Source organism: Zootoca vivipara, chromosome 15 (assembly GCF_965207765.1).
Source record: "Zootoca vivipara chromosome 15, rZooViv2.hap1.1, whole genome shotgun sequence".
Classification (NCBI taxonomy): Eukaryota; Metazoa; Chordata; class Lepidosauria; order Squamata; family Lacertidae; genus Zootoca; species Zootoca vivipara.
Window position 1 is genome coordinate 4,974,421 of NC_142598.1, and position 18,112 is coordinate 4,992,532.

The following is an 18,112-nucleotide window of genomic DNA, read 5'->3' on the forward strand; positions in this document are numbered from 1 at the left end:
GGAGCGGAGGTGGGTGGTAGTGGGATTTCTGGTTTCGGTTTGCACCTTGAAGCAAGGGAAGTCGTGCGCAATGGTTAAATCAAATACCGGTAAGCGCTTGCGCCAAGAGCATCTGGTTCCGCATTCGGGGGAGTGGAGGCCAGTGGCTAGAGCAGTATGCCGAAATGGCAGTTTTCTCTCTAGGAAATGATGTGTAGTGTCTGGTGGGAATCTGGGGAGTGGTGCGCGCAAACGTAATAGCTCGGGATAAAAAGAGCTCTACCAAATGTGGATTATTATTATTTTTTAAGTCCATAGTTTGCAACAGTTTCGGTTCACTGGAGAATGAGAATGGGCAACGGGTCTCTTCTTTCATCTGCTCTCTCCTCCGAAACGTGCCTGGAGGTCCTGGAGCACAGGAGAAATTATGCTGCCAACTCTGTAGCTCTCTGCCCCAAAGAGCTTACAGCGATAGTGCAGCCACCCTCTCTTCTCTAGAGCTGCCTCTGCCCCAACGCTCCTTCTCTCCCACACGTCTTGTAGTTGGCCCTGATTTTCTTTCAACCCTGCCATTTTGATTTCTTTCCTTTGCAAATTCCCAAACCTGATAAAAGACCAAGAAGGCAGTTTTTGGAACAAAGAGGTATGCAGTTAAATTGCAATGGGGGAGGTTCAGAAAAGGGAAGGGGGGAGGGTTGCAAGAGCATTAGTTTCGCAGCCTGCACTCTCATTCCTTCCCCAGCATCCCATCTAATCTTTCTGAGTCGTCTTGCTTTGCAAGATGTAGGACCCTCTAAAAAACCCTCCCCCCATCCTAGACCACACAATTTTCTACCCCTTTCTTGGGAGTAGTTGTTCAGCTTGCTGCTTACAGTATAGCTCTTCTGCAAGACAGCTTGCCCCACTCTGGCAGATAAAGGACTTGGCCTACTTGAACTGCACCAGTGGAACTCCTTGCCACAGGCTCACACAAAGGCTCAGAGAAAATTTAACAGGATGAATACAGAAAAGATCAGCCGTATCTCCTGGCAACTCATACATTCATAGGTGGAATTAAGTTTGGAGCCAGGATTTGGTGTCATTTTCTCTGGGTCTGATTTGCAAATTGCATCCTGTCAAGATGTAAGTGTGAAATGTGCCAAGGGGAAGGGGGGGGGAGAGATGTGTGTCTCTTTTTTCTTCTTTCTCTCCCCCACCCTCTTCCAACTGTGAAGAATCTCACACAAGAGACTGAAGCATTTGAGTCACCCTTGCAAGTTTGGTATTATTAGAAACATTCTGTAGCCTGAGAAAGGCAATTGGGGAGGGGGGAGGGGGATTATTACAAAAAAAATAGGAAGAATTACCCTTCCTTGAAATGGGGCTGAAGATATGACTAAAGAACTGGGCCTCTGTCCTCAGCATCCACACCAGCCTTTGGGTACTAGGCCTGGCTCTTCAGAAATGCCAGTTATTACTGTGCCAATTTCCTTCATGACTTTGGGCTGGGCGTCACTCTTTAATGGAAAGGTGGGGCTTCCCAGTAGCTAGAGCAGGTTGCCCTGGGGGCTGGATAATGGTCTCCTGGCCTTTGCCGTAATGGGGGTGGGTGGGGGGAATGAAATGTAACAGTGGATTCTTGCAGGGCAAGCCCTTCCTTTCCCCACCCCTTTCCTTTGTTGATTCAGACTTGGGTAAGCTTTGTGTTGTTTCCCCCCTTTTTTTGCTCTGTGCCTGAGGCCAGAGCGGGACTCCTGTAGTCTTGGGTGCTACCACAGTGTAGAGAAACTCTACAGACACAAGCCTTTCATGTGTACAACCCATTCAATTTGTGGAAGCACCGTTTCCTCTCCCCTCCCCAGCCAATTATTTTGCTTTGTTAGCTAATCCAGCGACAGGAGTTTACTTGTGCGCATTTATCATTGCTGTTGCAATGGCACCTGTACTGTACATCTTCTCCTCCCTGCGTGTTTCCCCTTTAAAATTTGGTTTCTCTGCTAGGCTATACTGCCCTCTCTGTTCTGGAGAGAGAACCCAGGAATCCTAGCTCCCAGCCTTCCCTTCTCTAATACCGTGGACTCGCCCACTTCTCCCTTGAGCAAAGGGTGGGAAGGAAGCATAAGGCAAAACCGAAAAGATGGTCTTTCTGGCTTGCCTCCCTGCTCCAGGCCTGGATTGTTGGGTGGCAAGGCCATGAAGAGGTATAACAGGGGTGTGAAGAAAGGGAGAGAGGGCTTCTGCTGGGGAGGTGTGAGCCACTTCTGATTTGCTTTGTTTTTCTTTTCTTATGCCTGGTTGTCTAGCACTGTATTTTACACTCCTCCAGCACACAGGAAGGCTAAAGAAACGCAGACTGGTCTGAACACTTCAGCTGGAAACAGGCTATTCTTAAAGACAGTGTGAGAGAGAGGGGGGGGGGAGAGAGAGAGGGAGTTGTGCTTCCATATTGCAATCCAGATTTTCATCCACAAAGGAAGCCTTGGTTTGTTGCTTCCAACAGGAGTTGGCTGACTTGCGCTGCTTGAAAACAAAATGCTGTGCTTGAAAAGAAGCCTGTTGGAAATCCTGGCTTCTTCAGGCAATAGCAGAACCTAGTAGTTGTGCATGCAGTTTGGAGCCAGACAGGACTCCTTTGGGCTCCCTTCCCCAGCTCTCTTCAGCCCGAGAGGTCGGAGCAGAAGGATGTAGGAGCTGACTCCAGGGTTCTGAGAAGGGACAGGAATCCTGTGGTTGGAGGAGGAGGAGGAGGGCTGGGCAACTGGACTCTTTCTGTGTGGAGCCTGGAAGTGAAGTGGCAGGATTTAGGACTGGGGGATCAGATGTGTTAAAACATAATGTTTAGGTGCTCGTGTGTTGTGGTTGCAGGAGAAACTTGAGCTCCCCGGACCAGGTGCTGCCCATCCTTCGTCTCATGCCTGCTTATTCCGCCCATAGGAATGGTTCTGCCTCTGATCTCCCTCCCCCATCTTCCTTCATTACAAAGCCTCGAGGAACGCTGCTGGGTTGACATAAAAGCAAAGCCACATCCTGGCTCCAGGGAAAGCCGCAGGGGGACTATCTGGGGGACAGAGAGCCCTGCTCAGGATGGGGAGAAGACGGCCCGGCCCCTCTCTAACCCCTGCTGTAGGAGACACATGTGGTCCAGGGAGACCGGGAGCCAGGCCTCTTTGGCTCTGGGACAGGGGAGCACAGTGGTTCTGAAAAAGAGCACAGCCTGCAGTTGCAGGGAGTCAAAGGAAACCGAGATTCAGGTTAGCTTAACTCAGCACTTCGTTCCCCAGTGCTTTCTCTTTTGAGCAACTGTATTAATGGGTGGGGGAGCCATGGGAAGGGACCCCAGGAAAGGCAGGGCTGTCGACTTTATAAAGAATTTTGTGTTTGTCTGGGTTTTTTTTTTACAAAAAAGTACAATCATGCCAATTTATTTAAATCAGTATGCCTATTGCAAAACCTCCAAGTGGCTTTTGATATATTTAACGAAGTGTGAGGTCACTTATGATTTCATAAAATGGGCAAGGCTGCACTCCTATGGACGCTTGCCTGCGAATTTACAGAACTACTTATTTCTGATTGTACTGTACATGAGTTGGGTTTTGCTGCAAAGCTTACTGTTCGTTGTTAGCAACAAAGGCCATATTTCGTATTGTCTTTCTCTTTATTACAGTAATGGACCAAGCTCAAAAGAACCTTGACAAACCAACAAGAGAGTCCTCACTGGATTGTCCCACAGATTAATCAATGGACTCTAATTCTTGCCTTGCAGCCTTGTTGTGGGGGGAGGGGACACTCTTTGAAGTGTCCCCTCACTTCTCTAGCACTGTCTAATTGACATGGGTAGGTCCTAGATTAGGGACGCGGGTGGCGCTGTGGGTTAAACCACTGAGCCTAGGGCTTGCTGATCAGAAGGTCGGCGGTTCGAATCCCCACGATGGGGTGAACTCCTGTTGCTCGGTCCCTGCTCCTGCCAACCTAGCAGTTCGAAAGCACGTCAAAGTGCAAGTAGATAAATAGGTACCCCTCCAGCGGGAAGGTAAATGGCGTTTCTGTGCGCTGCTGTGGTTCGCCAGAAGCAGCTTAGTCATGCTGGCCACATGACCCAGAAGCTGTACGCCGGCTCCCTTGGCCAGTAAAGCGAGATGAGCGCCGCAGCCCCAGAATCGTCCGCGACTGGACCTAATGGTCAGGGGTAACTTTACCTTTACGTTTAGGTCCTAGATTGTGTTACTGATAGGTGCAGGCTAGGAACTCATGTTTTGTCTCCTGTTCTATTTGAGTCTCAAAACATGGCGCAGGGGTTCATGCTTCCTTCACCAACTGCCTGCATGGTGTACCTCCCTGACATAACCAAAAGAGGATTATGGAGAAAATTAGGATTTGGAACTAAGGAACTATGGGGGCAAAATTTGGGAGAGTGAAGCACAGGGCCCATCATGAGGCTGCTGCAGAAGTGAAATGTGTGGTTTCACTGTACAAAGGTTTTCTGCGTCACTATGGGTGGCAGAATGGGAGCCAGGCATATTGGACCTGTGGAGCTTGCTCTGGTGGGACGTTCTCCTGTGCAACTCTCTGAAATGAATCGGGGCTCAGTAGGGCTTGCGCAGGAGAACTAGCTTCCAGCTTCAGTGTCGGCTAGCGAGAAAGGGACCTCTTCTGCCATGGGCATGGAAACGTCTTGAGACCATGTCTGGGGCAGCAGAGACCCCTCTGGTATAAAACCAAGGGCACCTCTGGGAGATTCCTGCTCTCTTTCCTTGCCTGCAGTCTTACTGAGCCGGCCCCACCATTTTTTTCCACCCATCTGGGTGAGAAGAGCTATCTTTAGAAAGGGGCCGGGCTGGGGAGCTCTGGGCCTGTAGTTCACTGTGTCAGCAACAGCTGCCAGGCTCTGCGCAGGGAGGGGAAGCCTGGGCCTGAGACGGGAAAGGGCTCCTGGATGGGAGGGGAAGGGCGTTGAGGGCCGTATGCTAACAACCGGATCCCAAGACTTGCTGTGCCAGCAAGTAAAATAATTTAGGATGGGGCGTACGAAACTGTGCCAACGCTGCGTATTGTGACAGTCCACTGGCACTGCTGGGACTGCTGTCTTGTCGCTCGATGCTGTTGCCAAGGTTTGAGTGGGGGAGGAGTTTGCCCAGGTGTGACCCCTACCCTTTCCAAGTGCATTCTATTGGAATATTAGCGTGAGGCCCAAAGGAAGTGCTTCTTAACAAAAGTCATATTTAACTATATAGGTAAAGGTAAAGGGACTCCTGACCATTAGGTCCAGTCCTGACCGACTCTCGGGTTGCGCGCTCATCTCGCATTATTGGCCGAGGGAGCCGGCGTATAGCTTCCAGGTCATGTGGCCAGCATGACAAAGCCGCTTCTGGCAAACCAGGGCAGCACATGGAAACGCCGTTTACCTTCCCGCTATAGCGGTTCCTATTTATCTACTTGCATTTTGATGTGCTTTCGAACTGCTAGGTTGGCAGGAGCTGGGACCAAGCAACGGGAGCTCACCCTGTCACAGGGATTCGAATCGCCGACCTTCTGATCAGCAAGCCCTAGGCTCAGTGGTTTAGCCCACAGCGCCACCTGGGTCCCTATATAGCTTCAGACTATTTTAATTATTAACATGTCTGGCAGGAACTGGCAGGAACCTTTAGGCCCCTACTTAAGTTCCCCACTTAAATTTGAGGGGCATTGTGAGTAATGTATGTGGTGTGTGGCTCACAGCCACCTGCCCCATATTGCCATGTAAGCCTGTGTGCAGGAGTCCGTGCACACGTGCAAAGGTATGGCAGGTGTCTTTAAAGCAGGCATAGGCAAACTTGGCCCTCCAGAAGTTTTGAGACTACAACTCCCATCATCTCTAGCTAACAGGACCAGTGGTCAGGGATGATGGGAATTGTAGTCTCAAAACATCTGGGGAACCGAGTTTGCCTCTGCCTGCTTTGAAAGCCGGAGAAGGCTTCAGCTATGTGCATTGTGCCCTCCAAACCCTGCAAGGAAAACCCCCAAATTGTTTAGCCAGAAGAAATCATGCTAATGAAGAGGATTCACATGCATAATAAATATTATTTAATTGGGACCTAAAAATAGCTTGGTGCCACAAGAGTGAAATCAAAAGATGAGCCCTGCCCATAGCTTTGCAGTTTGCAAATACACGAGGAAGGGAAAACAGGAAGAAAACTAATTGGGGGGTGGGTGGACACATTAGAACGGTTGCTTGTGCATAATTGTTTCCAAGGTCGAAGTGAAATACTTCAGATATTGTAGGGAAAGGGCTAGTCCTTCTTTTAAAAAACAACAATTAAAAATTGCCCACCTTCACTTTCACACTTCAGGCAGCTCACTTTGACATACGGCCCTCAAGAGAGTTGACCATGGGTCATTGTGGTCCTCCAAAAATGCTAGCCATCCTTGGACTACTAGGCAAATGGAAGGAGCGCATGATGTGGAGCTGGCGAGAGATGATCTTTAGGGACAGGAACTAGCAACCATGGGAGGAAGAAGTGACGCAGCTCCCACCAGTCAGTCCTTTAGTTCTCACTCCCAACTGAGATGAAGCCCTGGGCAGAGGAATTATATACAGTAAGAGCTGCTTGGCAGTGGAGCGGACTTCCTCGGCAGGTGGTGGACTCTCCTTCCTTGGAGGTTTTTAAGCAGAGGTGGGATGGCCATCTCTCGTGGAAGCTTTAGCTGAGATTCCTGCATTGCAAGGGGTTGGACTAGATGACTCTTGGGGTCCCTTCCAACTCTACAATTCTATGATAAGAGGGGGGAACATAGTTGAAAGAAATGTTTTTAAAACCCTGCAAAACTCCAGTCCCGCCCTTTGGTAATGCTGCTCACCAATCCCACATAGCCCATAATGGAAGGAGCCAGCCCATGCTACCGGTAGTTGACCTGGGCATGTGTCCACAGTGATATCATGTCCCCTTAGCACATGAAGTAGTGTCACGGTGGCCACAGATGATGAATCCCAGTAGCACAGGCAGCTAGTGTACAGCTTCCAAAAGACCTCAGGTGCCCTGCAGGGTGGGGGTCTTAATTATTATTACAGTATTAATATTATTAATATTATTATTTATTATTTATACCCCTCCCATCTGGCGCCACTCTGGGCGGCTTCCAACAAATACCAAAATACATTAAAATATCACAGATTAAAAACTTCCCTAAACAGGGCTGCCTTTAGGTGTTTTCTAAATGTCAGGTAGTTGTTTATCTCCTCCGATGCGAGGGCGTTCCACAGGGCGGGCGCCACTACCGAAAAGGCCCTGTGCCTGGTTCCCTGTAGCTTTGCTTCTCGCAGTGAGGGAACCTCCAGAAGGCCCTCGGCGCTGGATCTCAGTGTCCGGGCTGAACGATGGGGGTGGAAACGCTCCTTCAGGTATACAGGACCTAGGCCGTTTAGGGCTTTAAAGGTCAGCACCAACACTTTGAATTGTGCTCGGAAACGTACTGGGAGCCAGTATAGATCTCTCAGGACCGGTGTTATGTGGTCCCGGCGGCCACTCCCAGTCACTAGTCCAGCTGCCGCATTCTGCATTAATTGCAGTTTCCGGGTCACCTTCAAAGGTAGCCCCACGTAGAGCCCCATTGCAGTAGTCCAAGCGGGAGATAACTAGAGCATGCACCACTCTGGTGAGACAGTCCGCGGGCAGGTAGGGACTCAGCCTGCGTACCAGATGGAGCTGATAGACAGCCACCCTGGACTCAGAATTAATCTGTGGCTCCATGGACAGCTATGAGTCCAAAATGACTCCCAGGCTGCACACCTGGTCTTTCAGGGGCACAGTGACCCCATTCAGGACCAGGGAGTCCCCCACACCCACCCGCCCCCTATCCCCCCAAAACAGTACTTCTGTCTTGTCAGGATTCAACCTCAATCTTTTAGCCGCCGTCCATCCTCCAACCGCCTCCAGGCACTCACACAGGACCTTCACCGCCTTCACTGGTTCTGATTTAAAAGAGAGGTAGAGCTGGGTATCATCCGCATACTGATGAACACCCAGCCCAAACCCCCTGATGATCTCTCCCAGAGGCTGCATATAGATGTTAAAAAGCATGGGGGAGAGGACAGAACCCTGAGGCACCCCACAAGTGAGAGCCCAGGGGTCTGAGCACTCATCCCCCCACCACCACTTTCTGAACATGGCCCAGGAGGAAGGAGCGGAACCACTGTATGACAGTGCCCCCAGCTCCCAACCCCTCTAGGCGGTCCAGAAGGATGTTATGGTCGATGGTGTCACTAAGAGATCCAGCAGAACTAGGAAACAGCTCTCACCTTTGTCCCTAGCCCACCGGAGATCATCAACGCTTCAGTGAAACCAAGATACACTATGTCCAGCGCATTCCCTGATCCACCAACCTTATAACATACTCCCCCCCCCCCCAATGAGATTCGTCTGGCAGGACTTGTTTTTGAGAAACCCATGCTAGGTCTTAGTAATCACAGCATCCTTTTCTAAGTGCAGTACTTCTGTCTTGTCAGCCCAACCCCCCTGATGATCTCTCCCAGCGGCTTCATATAGATGTTAAAAAGCATCTCACATACCACAGTGCATACAAGTGTGCAGACTCAAAAGACCCAGCCAGTCTCCCACCTGTGCAGCCCATGGGACCGTCTCTCCTCCAGAAGTTTGGCTGAGAGGCCAGTCTTGCTTGCCAGGACCCAACAGGGCTACACACCCCTTCAGACACTCTTGTCAGAAGCACCCCTTTGGCATACTCTCAGAGGCTGACCCCCACAACCAGAGACAGCAAATGCAATATTCGTTTCCATACCTCCAAGAGTCCCATCCTGATGCCACTTACCACAAGTCTGAAGGAGAAGGGACCCAGCTCACTAACCCCCTCCAAGTACAGAAACAATACGTGGAGTATTGATGGCGATTTTGACTGAACGGCACTGGCAGGGATGGAGTGTAACCCACAAAGACTGCCAACTAGTCACCCGGGCTACGCTCTTGCGCTGGTTGGCAACATAGCTGCCAAGTTTTCCCTTTTCTTGCGAGGAAGCCTACTCAGCATAAGGGAAAATCCCTTAAAAAAAGGGATAACTTGGCAGCTATGGTTGGCAATGGAGCAGTTGGAAACACAGTGCTCATGGCTGTGGTAACAGGTTGGGTCTTGGTCTGCACAAAACATAGTGCGGGAAGGCTGTGCTTGTGGGAGCAAGGGATGATATGGAGAGAGAGCATAGTCCAGGCATCCTCAAACTTCGGCCCTCCAGATTTTTTGGACTACAATTCCCATCATCCCTGACCACTGGTCCTGTTAGCTAGGGATCATGGGAGTTGTAGGCCAAAACATTTGGAGGGCCACAGTTTGGGGATGCCTGGCATAGTCCCTGCACCTGGGTGCAGGTAGAAGAGTGAGAAGTGTTGCCTGTGTGCTCAGTCAGTGCTCACGATAGCAGCACACTTGGTCTGGGGCTTCTGCCAAATCCTAAAGCCCCTTCAACTGATGCAACTCCAGTATAGGATTGTGGCCTACTCAGTTCCTCTCCTTTGTCTTCCTTCCTTTCTGTGGTTCTGCCCCCCTCACCCCCAATAATAATCTGTGTTGTAAGCTCTTCAGGGCAGAAGCCTGCCGATGTGGCTTCTGAAAAATGTGCAGGCGTCCATTAAAGCAGCCTTGTTACTTGACCCGTGTAGCCTCAAGATTGCACCAGCCACTTCTTGCATCTCTTGGAGGTGTGATCAGGAATAGCAGCTCCTAAAATGTGGGGCTCCTGTTCTGTACGAACTGAAGGTGGGGGTAAGGGGGAGAGAGAGCACCCCGTAACCTTGATGAGGCCATAAATACGGCCTGCTCAAAATGCCAGGCCAGCACTCCTGCATTTCAGTCAACTAAGAAGCTGGCAATCCTGCAGTTTCTTAACTGCTCCTGTTTTTCCAGCCTCCGCCTCCAGCCTTTGATGACACTCGCCGCCCCCTTCCGTTGCCTCCTGCTTCCTCTTCTGTGAAACGCAAAGGGTTAACCCCCCCCCCAAACAGTCCAACAGAGCAGGGTGAGGGCAGGATACATCCTGCTGCACCACCCACATTTGGCTTCTCTTCCCTCCCTCCAACTTTTTTTTCCTTTGCAGAACCCTTAATATGTTCCATATGGGCCCATCATGTGCACAGAGGCTTCCGATGGCCCTGGGGCTGGAGCTGTTGGTGGAATGGACATCCTGACTCCTGAATCACTCCGAAGTCTCCTTCCAGCCCCTATGCAGGGTTTCTTGTTTTGAGTTGTCCTTCCCTGTGCAAGGGGGGGGGGTATAATGCAAGCTGATACGGATCTCTGTTTGCCCCCACCACACACTGCTTATACTGGACATATTCCCAGGTTGTTTTTATGCGCTCAGATTCTATTTAGTATTTTGTCTGGAGATGGAACACTGGGGGTCAGCACGTACTCAAAACTTCTTTTGGGGTGGGGACTTCTGGAAAGCCTTCTGTATGGCCACCACTCCTTGCCAGACTTGGTGGGCTTTTTTGGAAAGACCCACTTTCCTTTCACCAGATCCGAGGACACGCGTCCAGGGGTTGCTGCGTTCTGGGGAGTGGATGCCCGACAGACAGACTGCCATCATGTCTCTGGTTCTTGCTTGGAATTGGTGCCCTGTAATTTTTACAAGCAGGTCTTTAATTTGCTGCAAGCTGGACACAGTTTGAGAGAGAGAGAAAGAGAAGCTTGTAGGGTGGAGTCAGGAGGTAGGCTGCAACCAGCTCAGATTTTTAAGCAAAGGAGGAGATTGCCAAGGCCTGATGCTGAGTGTTGAAAAAAGTTCCCCATCTCTCTTTATTTCTCAGCCAGCTAAACACTTTCCTCTGGGTCTTGGATCGCCTTCCTTTCTGGCTAATGTGGCGGCTAATCGTGGCAGTAATTTGTGCGGTTTTCCAGTGCCAGTGATGGGCTTAGAAAATAGATAAGCAACAGCTTTGTAACATCAGGCATGGACATTTACAGGTTTGTCCTGCGGAGGTTGGCAGGTACCCTTTTTCTCCGAAAATAAGACATACCCATAAAATAAGCCGTAGCAGGATTTCTAAGCATTTGTGCAATATAAGCCATACCCCGAAAATAAGACATAGTGATAGGCGCAGTTCTGGAGGTCGCCAAGGAAGAGGCTAGGCTGGACATGTAATAAAAAAATAAGATATCCCCTGAAAATAAGCCACCGTGGTTTGGTTTTGTTTTGAGGAAAAATAAATATAAGACTGTGTCTTATTTTTGGAAAAACACGGTAGGCTCTGTTGGCAGGACTGGGTGGGGGATAGTTAGATTCTGTCACATTGGACCTGCACATTCAGTTAATACGGATTATTTATTTCTTAAGTAGAAGTGCAGTTAGATAATTTTAGGTTCTGGATTTAATGGTTTTAAAGGGTCTCCCTCTTGAGATAATGCGCATTACAGGCAACTCCCAATTTACGTGGAGGTTACGTTCCAAGGCACTGCGTGTTAAAGTGAATTCGCATATATTTGAAACAGGTTCAAAAAGCCTGCGAATGCCCCGTTCTACCCCTTTTTGCAATGTTTTTGGGTTTGGTGTGATGCGCGCATGCCGCATACATTGGACGAGCCTCAAATGGTCGCTGCCTCTACTTCACTTCAAGATACTGGCTGTATGCACAACCAAGTATATTGCTCCCCTCAAAGGATCCTGGGAATGGTAGTTAAGCCCTCGCAGAGCTAGAAATCCTAGCACCCTTAATAAACTACAGTTCCCAGGGTTCTTGGTGGTGGTAAGAAACATGTGTTAAATGTGTGCTGCGCACACAGCCATGGAAAGGCAGCCATGCTGCAGTCGGGAGCCTTCCTGCTGGATGGGACCCTGGGCACACTCTGTCTTGATGGCAACATTGCCCTCAAGACTCTCCTCTTATACTTGCTTTCTGGAATGTTCTGTAGTGGACCCCCACCCCCACCCCGTTTTATTGCAGGCTTATGGATGGTGTGTAGGAGTTCTAATCCATGTTAGCGACGGGGCGGAGGATGAAGGCAAGTGGTGAATCAGAGAGAACAGAAAGGGCCCGTGAGTCAACGAGTCCCTTCGTAAATAAAATGCATATATATCTCAGCGCTTAATTTCTGCAGGAAAAAGGGGGCTCATGAGGGTCAAACCTGCTTTGAACCAGTTTTCCTTAATCCTAAGAGTTTTGGGATAGGTGCTAGTCACTCCGTGACAAGGGCTAAACTAAGGTTCCTTTTACAGGTAGGTAGCCGTGTTGGTCTGAGTCGAAGCAAAATAAAAAAATTCCTTCAGTACACTGTATCTGAAGAAGTGTGCATGCACACGAAAGCTCATACCAAAATATAAACTTAGTTGGTCTTTAAGGTGCTACTGAAGGAATTTTTTTATTTTGCTAAGGTTCCTTTATTATTACTAACAAATCTCCTGGGACTGGAACTGAAATCAGAACTGAAATCAGAACCCTGGCCCAACTCAGGCAGGCACAGTCTTTCCCCACAATCCTTGTTCCTGTCTAGCTGTAGCCCCTCCTTCGTCTTCCTGCCGACGCTGCAGGCCCCAAATCCCACACACCTCGACCCATGACTGCTCTGCCTTAACTGATATGTCAGGTCTGTCCAGGCATCTGGAAAAAAAAGCCCTCAGCAAATGTAGCGCATTTGCTTCCTGCCCCAGTCTGGCTGGCAGAAAGGCTGAGGGTGTGCATTATGGTGTCACCCCACTGACGGAAACAGTGGGGCACAAAGTTAATTGACCCTGAGAATGCCAGAGTGAAAGCCAGGAAGGACAATACGAGAGACTGCAAAGGATGTTCTCCGCACAGGTTTCTTCAAATACTCCCACTAAGTAACACTGCTATGTGTGTGTGCATATAAAGGTAGACCTGGAGCTGTTTTGTGTCCCCCCCCCAATTGTGATTGCTGCAATTTGTGGGAAGGGATTAATTCGCTGGGGACCTGTTTTCACCAGCAAAGGCTGCAATTTGCATTTTTATTTTACCCAGAATTCTTTGTGTGGCAGGGTTTCGTTCTTTTCCTCTCCCCCGCCACCCCCCGCAGGTGACAGCCTTATGTAGGTGACTCCTGGACAGAATTGACACAAATACTGCCAGACACGTGTGGCCTTGGATTGGCAGGGAGGCTGTCTGCTTCTGAGAAGCCTCGAAGCCCTCGCAGCCCTAGACAGGCTGGGAATGGCACTTCTCTGTCGAGTCCATCTCGAGATATTACAAAAGGGTTTCTTCCACAGACACACGGGCTTAATGGTTTTTTAAAAGCCCTTCCAGCCCCCAGTTTTGTTAATGGAAAATGGAGCTTAATTGTGTTCCAAGCACTTTCGTACATAAGTGAGGGATTTCCCTCGTGACCCCCGATGACCCCCCCTCCCTCAGTGCAGGCTTCTAGGTCCTCTTGACACCCCCCACCTCCATATCTCAGCCCCCACCTCTGCCTTATCCATATCGGTGTCTAATCCCTGCTTTGAGACTGATTAATCCATTTGACCCAGCCTGGCTTGCATTACAGGGGTGGGCTGTGAGTTTGAGGGGGGAGAGGTCTTTAAAGCCCTGTGGGACCTTCAAGTAGAGCCTCAGGCAGGAATAGCGGGGGGTTGGGGTTGGTGGGGGTCGGGACCCTGATGCAGAAGGGACCCCTGTGCCATCTGTTCCTTTCACTCCACAGTGCAGATGGCGTCAGCACATTTGCGGAACAGGTACCCCCTGGGGAATAGAGAGCTTGATGGGTTTCCTCTTTCCATGGGGCAAGGGGAGAGCAGGAAGGGGTGTGGGTTTGCCATTTGGCTCTTGACCAGCTGCCCCACATCGCCAGAGCTCAGATTTGTGTGGAAAGAACACGGCTACTTTCTCCTTCCCTCTGCTCCCTGCTAACAGTGCCTAACTTTCATTATTATTATATAGCCCTGTCGGTGCCCATGTCACTTTATAGAGAGAGGAATGGAAGGTCCCTGCCCCCAAGCAGCTTACATCCTAAATTTTGAAAGTGGAAGAGAGAACAAAGGGAGAGTTGTGGGTAACAAAGGATTGATTTAGGATGACTTAGAGCAATGCAGTTAGATAAGGCATGTCCAAATTCTTTTTTTTGGGGGGGGGGCTAATCTGGCTTGCTGGTCAGTTTAATCCGGCCCCTATGGCCTTTTGGTCGGCCCTCACGGCCCTTCACTTCATCAAATCTGGCCGTCTTTGAAAAAAGTCTGGACACCACTGAGTTAGATGGATTTAAGCATCAGTTGGCGATAAAGGCTAAATCCTGCTTAGAATACCTGAATATGGACCCAGGTGGCGCTGTGGGTTAAACCACAGAGTCTAGGGCTTGCTGATCAGAAGGTCGGCGGTTCGAATCCCTGCAATGGGGTGAGCTCCCGTTGCTTGGTCCCAGCTAAACGGCGTTTCCGTGCGCTGCTCTGGTTCTCCAGAAGCGACTTTGTCATGCTGGCCGCATGACCTGGAAGCTATACGCCGGCTCCCTCGTCCAATAATGCGAGATGAGCGCGCAACCCCAGAGTCGGACACGACTGGACCTGATGGTCAGGGGCCCCTTTACCTTTACCTTTAAGCATCAGTTGGCGTTAAAGGCTAAAGCCTGCTTCGAATACCTGTTTTCTTCTTGGAAACCTTCCTGTTCCCCTTCCTTGGTGCATGGAGCAAAGTGTAGTTAATCAGCTGCCAGCGCAAGGCACTCACCTTGGGCTGCTCCAGAAGTCAGTGAACTCTGTGGCTGAGGCTAAGCCCTACTGAACCTGGGCTCAAATGACACCCTGCCCCTCCCAGAAGGTACACAGAGCAGCCTGGAGGCTCACTCAGGCTCCGGAAGTGCAGCAGGCGTGTCGGAGCTGGCAGGGCTGAGCCCTACAGGTGAGGTCACTGGCCGGGTTAAGGTGGAAGTGGGAACCTTGGGAGCAGCGAGGGAAGGCTCCGTTTTGCCTGTAAGCTCTATGATCTGTGCGTACAGCTACAGATTGCGTGGAAGGGCAAAGCACACATGAAAGGGGGTTGCATTTAGAATCATGTCAGGTGCTGTTAAAACACTGGAACGCTTTCCTGTGGGTTGCTAAAAAGTGCTGCGTTCTTGTTTAGCTAGATTCTGCAGTGATAGGTCCATTAATGGCTGGAAATGGCTCCAGTGCAGGGGAGGAACTGAGCATACTGTGTGAGGAAAGCCTGAAATTGGGAGGGTTTGTTATATGCTGAAGGAAACTTGCTAAAGGGGGTTACGGAGAATATGGTTTTCCGATCTGTGGGTGACGGATAGTCCCAAGAAAAATTGCTTTAATAGGTTCCCTTATTAAAGATTTTCAGAGGAGTTATATATCCTTACACATAACATTTTTAATGTGTAAAATGCTTTAGAGTGCTTTGTTCCACCTTCACAATAATTTTAGGAAGCAGAGAATAGTTGCATCCATTTTATAGGTGGTGGACTAACTGCATCTGATGGCCATAAACCATGCGTTAGAATATGGGTTGCTGTTGAAGTCATCTAAAACGTGCTGGGATTTAAGCTGGGGAAGCAGTAGGGAGGGACTGAGGAACCTTTGCCTGCTGCTTTTCTCACACAGCCTCGTCCCTCAGCTATTTTTCCTTTCAGTGGGGCTCTGAAACTGGAACTAAAGCCCCCTGGGTGGGTGGGGGATGAGGAGAAGAGGGAAATGTCAGGTGAGGGCAAGTTTCAACACCTGCTTGCTGCCTGTGCATTGTAAATTTCCTGCTTCGCTTTCTATGAACTCAGCATGGCCAATCTTCTAGCACAGGGGCTATGGTTGTTGTTTCAGCTCCAACTCCCACCCCCCCAGCCGGCATGGCCTGTGGTTGGGGATGATGGGCTCCATGTTGGCTGTCCCTGTTCTAGCACCTGGTTGTGCCACCATTATGCATAGTTCAGCCCTAAGAGAAAGTGAATTACAGAAGACAGACTGAGAAACCAACTGCAGTAGATTTCAAGTGCTGTATTGATTCAGGGTCTTCTCTCTCCCACATGTTGTTGCATTGGTGTATCCCGTTGCGCCTGGCACTGGAAGTTTTAATAACTCTTTGCAAAAGAGTTATCTGTCTGAACAAAGAATAGCATGAACATTTAATGGTGCAAAAGGACAGAGGGGTTCTGCTCCACAGCTGTTCCTTGTAATATGCCATTGAACAAGATCCATGATGTGATCGCATGGTGCCTGTGTATTACTCCAACTTCTCCTCGCATCATTAGCTGTCATGGCAGGGAGCACACGGTGTGGCTACGCGGTGAGGCTATATCATGTCATGTGTAGTATTGGCTACTCCTAGTTTACAGCCTGAGGAACAGAGGAATGTACGGAATCATCATGATTCGCCTGAAGTAGTAACATCTATTTATTTGAGCACACACACAACCTCAGACCTACGGTATGCATTCATTTTAAATACAGTGGCACCTTGGTTTATGAACACAATTGGTTCCGGAAGTCTGTTCATAAACTGAAGCGAAGCGTTCATAAACTGAAGCGAACTTTCCCATTGAAAGTAATGGGAAGTGGATTAATCTGTTCCAGACGGTCTGCGGAGTACTTAAACTGAAGCGTTCATAAACTGAAGCGAACTTTCCCATTGAAAGTAATGGAAAGTGGATTAATCCGTTCCAGACGGTTCCGCGGAGTACTCAACCTGAAGCGTACTTAACCCGAAGCACGGGTGTATTTGGTTCCGGAAGTCTGTTCATAAACTGAAGCATTCATAAACTGAAGCGAACTTTCCCATTGAAAGTAATGGAAAGTGAATTAATCCGTTCCAGATGGGGTCCGCGGCGTTTGTAAACTGAAAATTCGTAAACGAGGTGTTCATAAACCGAGGTTCCACTGTATTTGTATACGTTCTATCAGTTTAGTACCCTTAGTTTAATGATGGTGTGTGAACCTCTGGGCTTCACTAAACACTTTGTCACACATAATGATCATTAAACCAGTTTGGTGGACAGACTTGTAAAATTCTAAACTTGCGTGAACCATTTTTTAAAAAATTGCTGGTTGTCCTATTAAAATATACAATCTAATCCATGTTATGCCCCCCCCCGTGGGAACCATACGAACACCAACATTTGGGATAAGCCGACAACTACGGTATTGTTCCAGGTGCGCTGTTCTTTGCACTCAGATGCGCCCCCCCCCATTCCTCACTGACCTAGACTTCATTTCAGACTCTGATCTAGCTCACAACTAGATTCCCCCTCATCATGCCTTCCCCAGCCGCACACACCAATTGCTCCATAGCCTATGTTCCACTTCTAGATTCCGCCACCTTAAAGAGGCAGGTCGGTTCCTGTTTGGGCAGTGCTGTTTGAAACTGTTTGGACTGGCCGTTGCTAGGAATAGAGGCAGCAGGAGGATTTTTGACTTCTTCCGCGGGTTCTTAGGAGCTTCAGAGGGACCTGGAAAGCAAGGAAGTGTTTGCACGGGCTTCCCTTCCACAGGGGTGAGTGAAACCCAAGTTTGTGGGCTTCAGCCTTTTCTTTTGGGGATAATACTAGTGGGGAAGAGAAGATCTTGGATGCTGGGGCTTGCTTCCTCAAGCAACAGGCTTTGCCTATAGTTAAGAAAGGTAGAGCTGGAAAGTTCTGGTCCTTGGGCATAATCCACCAAGAAATTCCGTGGAAGCTCTTTTGAATTCAGTGGATCTTGTGCAAGAGAAGGTCCGAGTGGATTGTGCCCCACGGAAGCTGCTGCCATTTCTGTTTTCTGTCTTGGGCAACAAAATGTCCCAGGCCAGGCCCGCTTGGAAGTTGGTGAGCCTAGTTCTTTCTCCCCATTTTGTGGGTATACGGTATGTGTGTGTGCTTGTTGATAATGGAGAAAACAGAACCTTCACCCTCCTGCTGATACTGCTTTCATTGCACTGAGGCTACGATCAATTTGGTAGTTCAATATCAACTCTTGTCAGTTAGTCACCCAGAATTAGTAAGAGAGAGAATAGGCTATAGCTTTATTTTAGATCATTTCCTGTTTCCTGGCAATTAGAAGTTCATAACCTTGTGAAATAGAAAAACCATTAATTTTTGAGCAGAGATTATGGGGTCCTGGACCATTACAAAAATGTGCAGCTCCTTGCTAGTCAATGTCTGTTATTTTAGATAAGTAAACAGAACTGAAGTTCCAGTTCAGAGAAAGCTATTCATCCTTGGGAGTGCCATTGAAATCTAAAGGAACAAATGAGGTGCAACCGAT

At 49.2% G+C, this 18,112-nt stretch overlaps 1 protein-coding gene across 2 annotated transcripts in view; it reads left to right on the forward strand.

Annotated features, from left to right (window-relative positions):
• The window catches only part of FGD1 (FYVE, RhoGEF and PH domain containing 1), a 54,720-nt gene that overhangs the window by 741 nt on the left and 35,867 nt on the right, over positions 1-18,112 (forward strand). The window contains exon 1 of one of the 2 annotated variants that reach the window (XM_088658627.1): positions 17,285-17,363. The exons of the other annotated variant lie outside the window; for it this stretch is intronic. The gene's annotated coding sequence lies outside the window, so the exon portion shown is untranslated. Of the gene's footprint in view, positions 1-17,284; positions 17,364-18,112 lie in introns of those variants that run through there. 2 annotated transcript variants of the gene reach the window in all.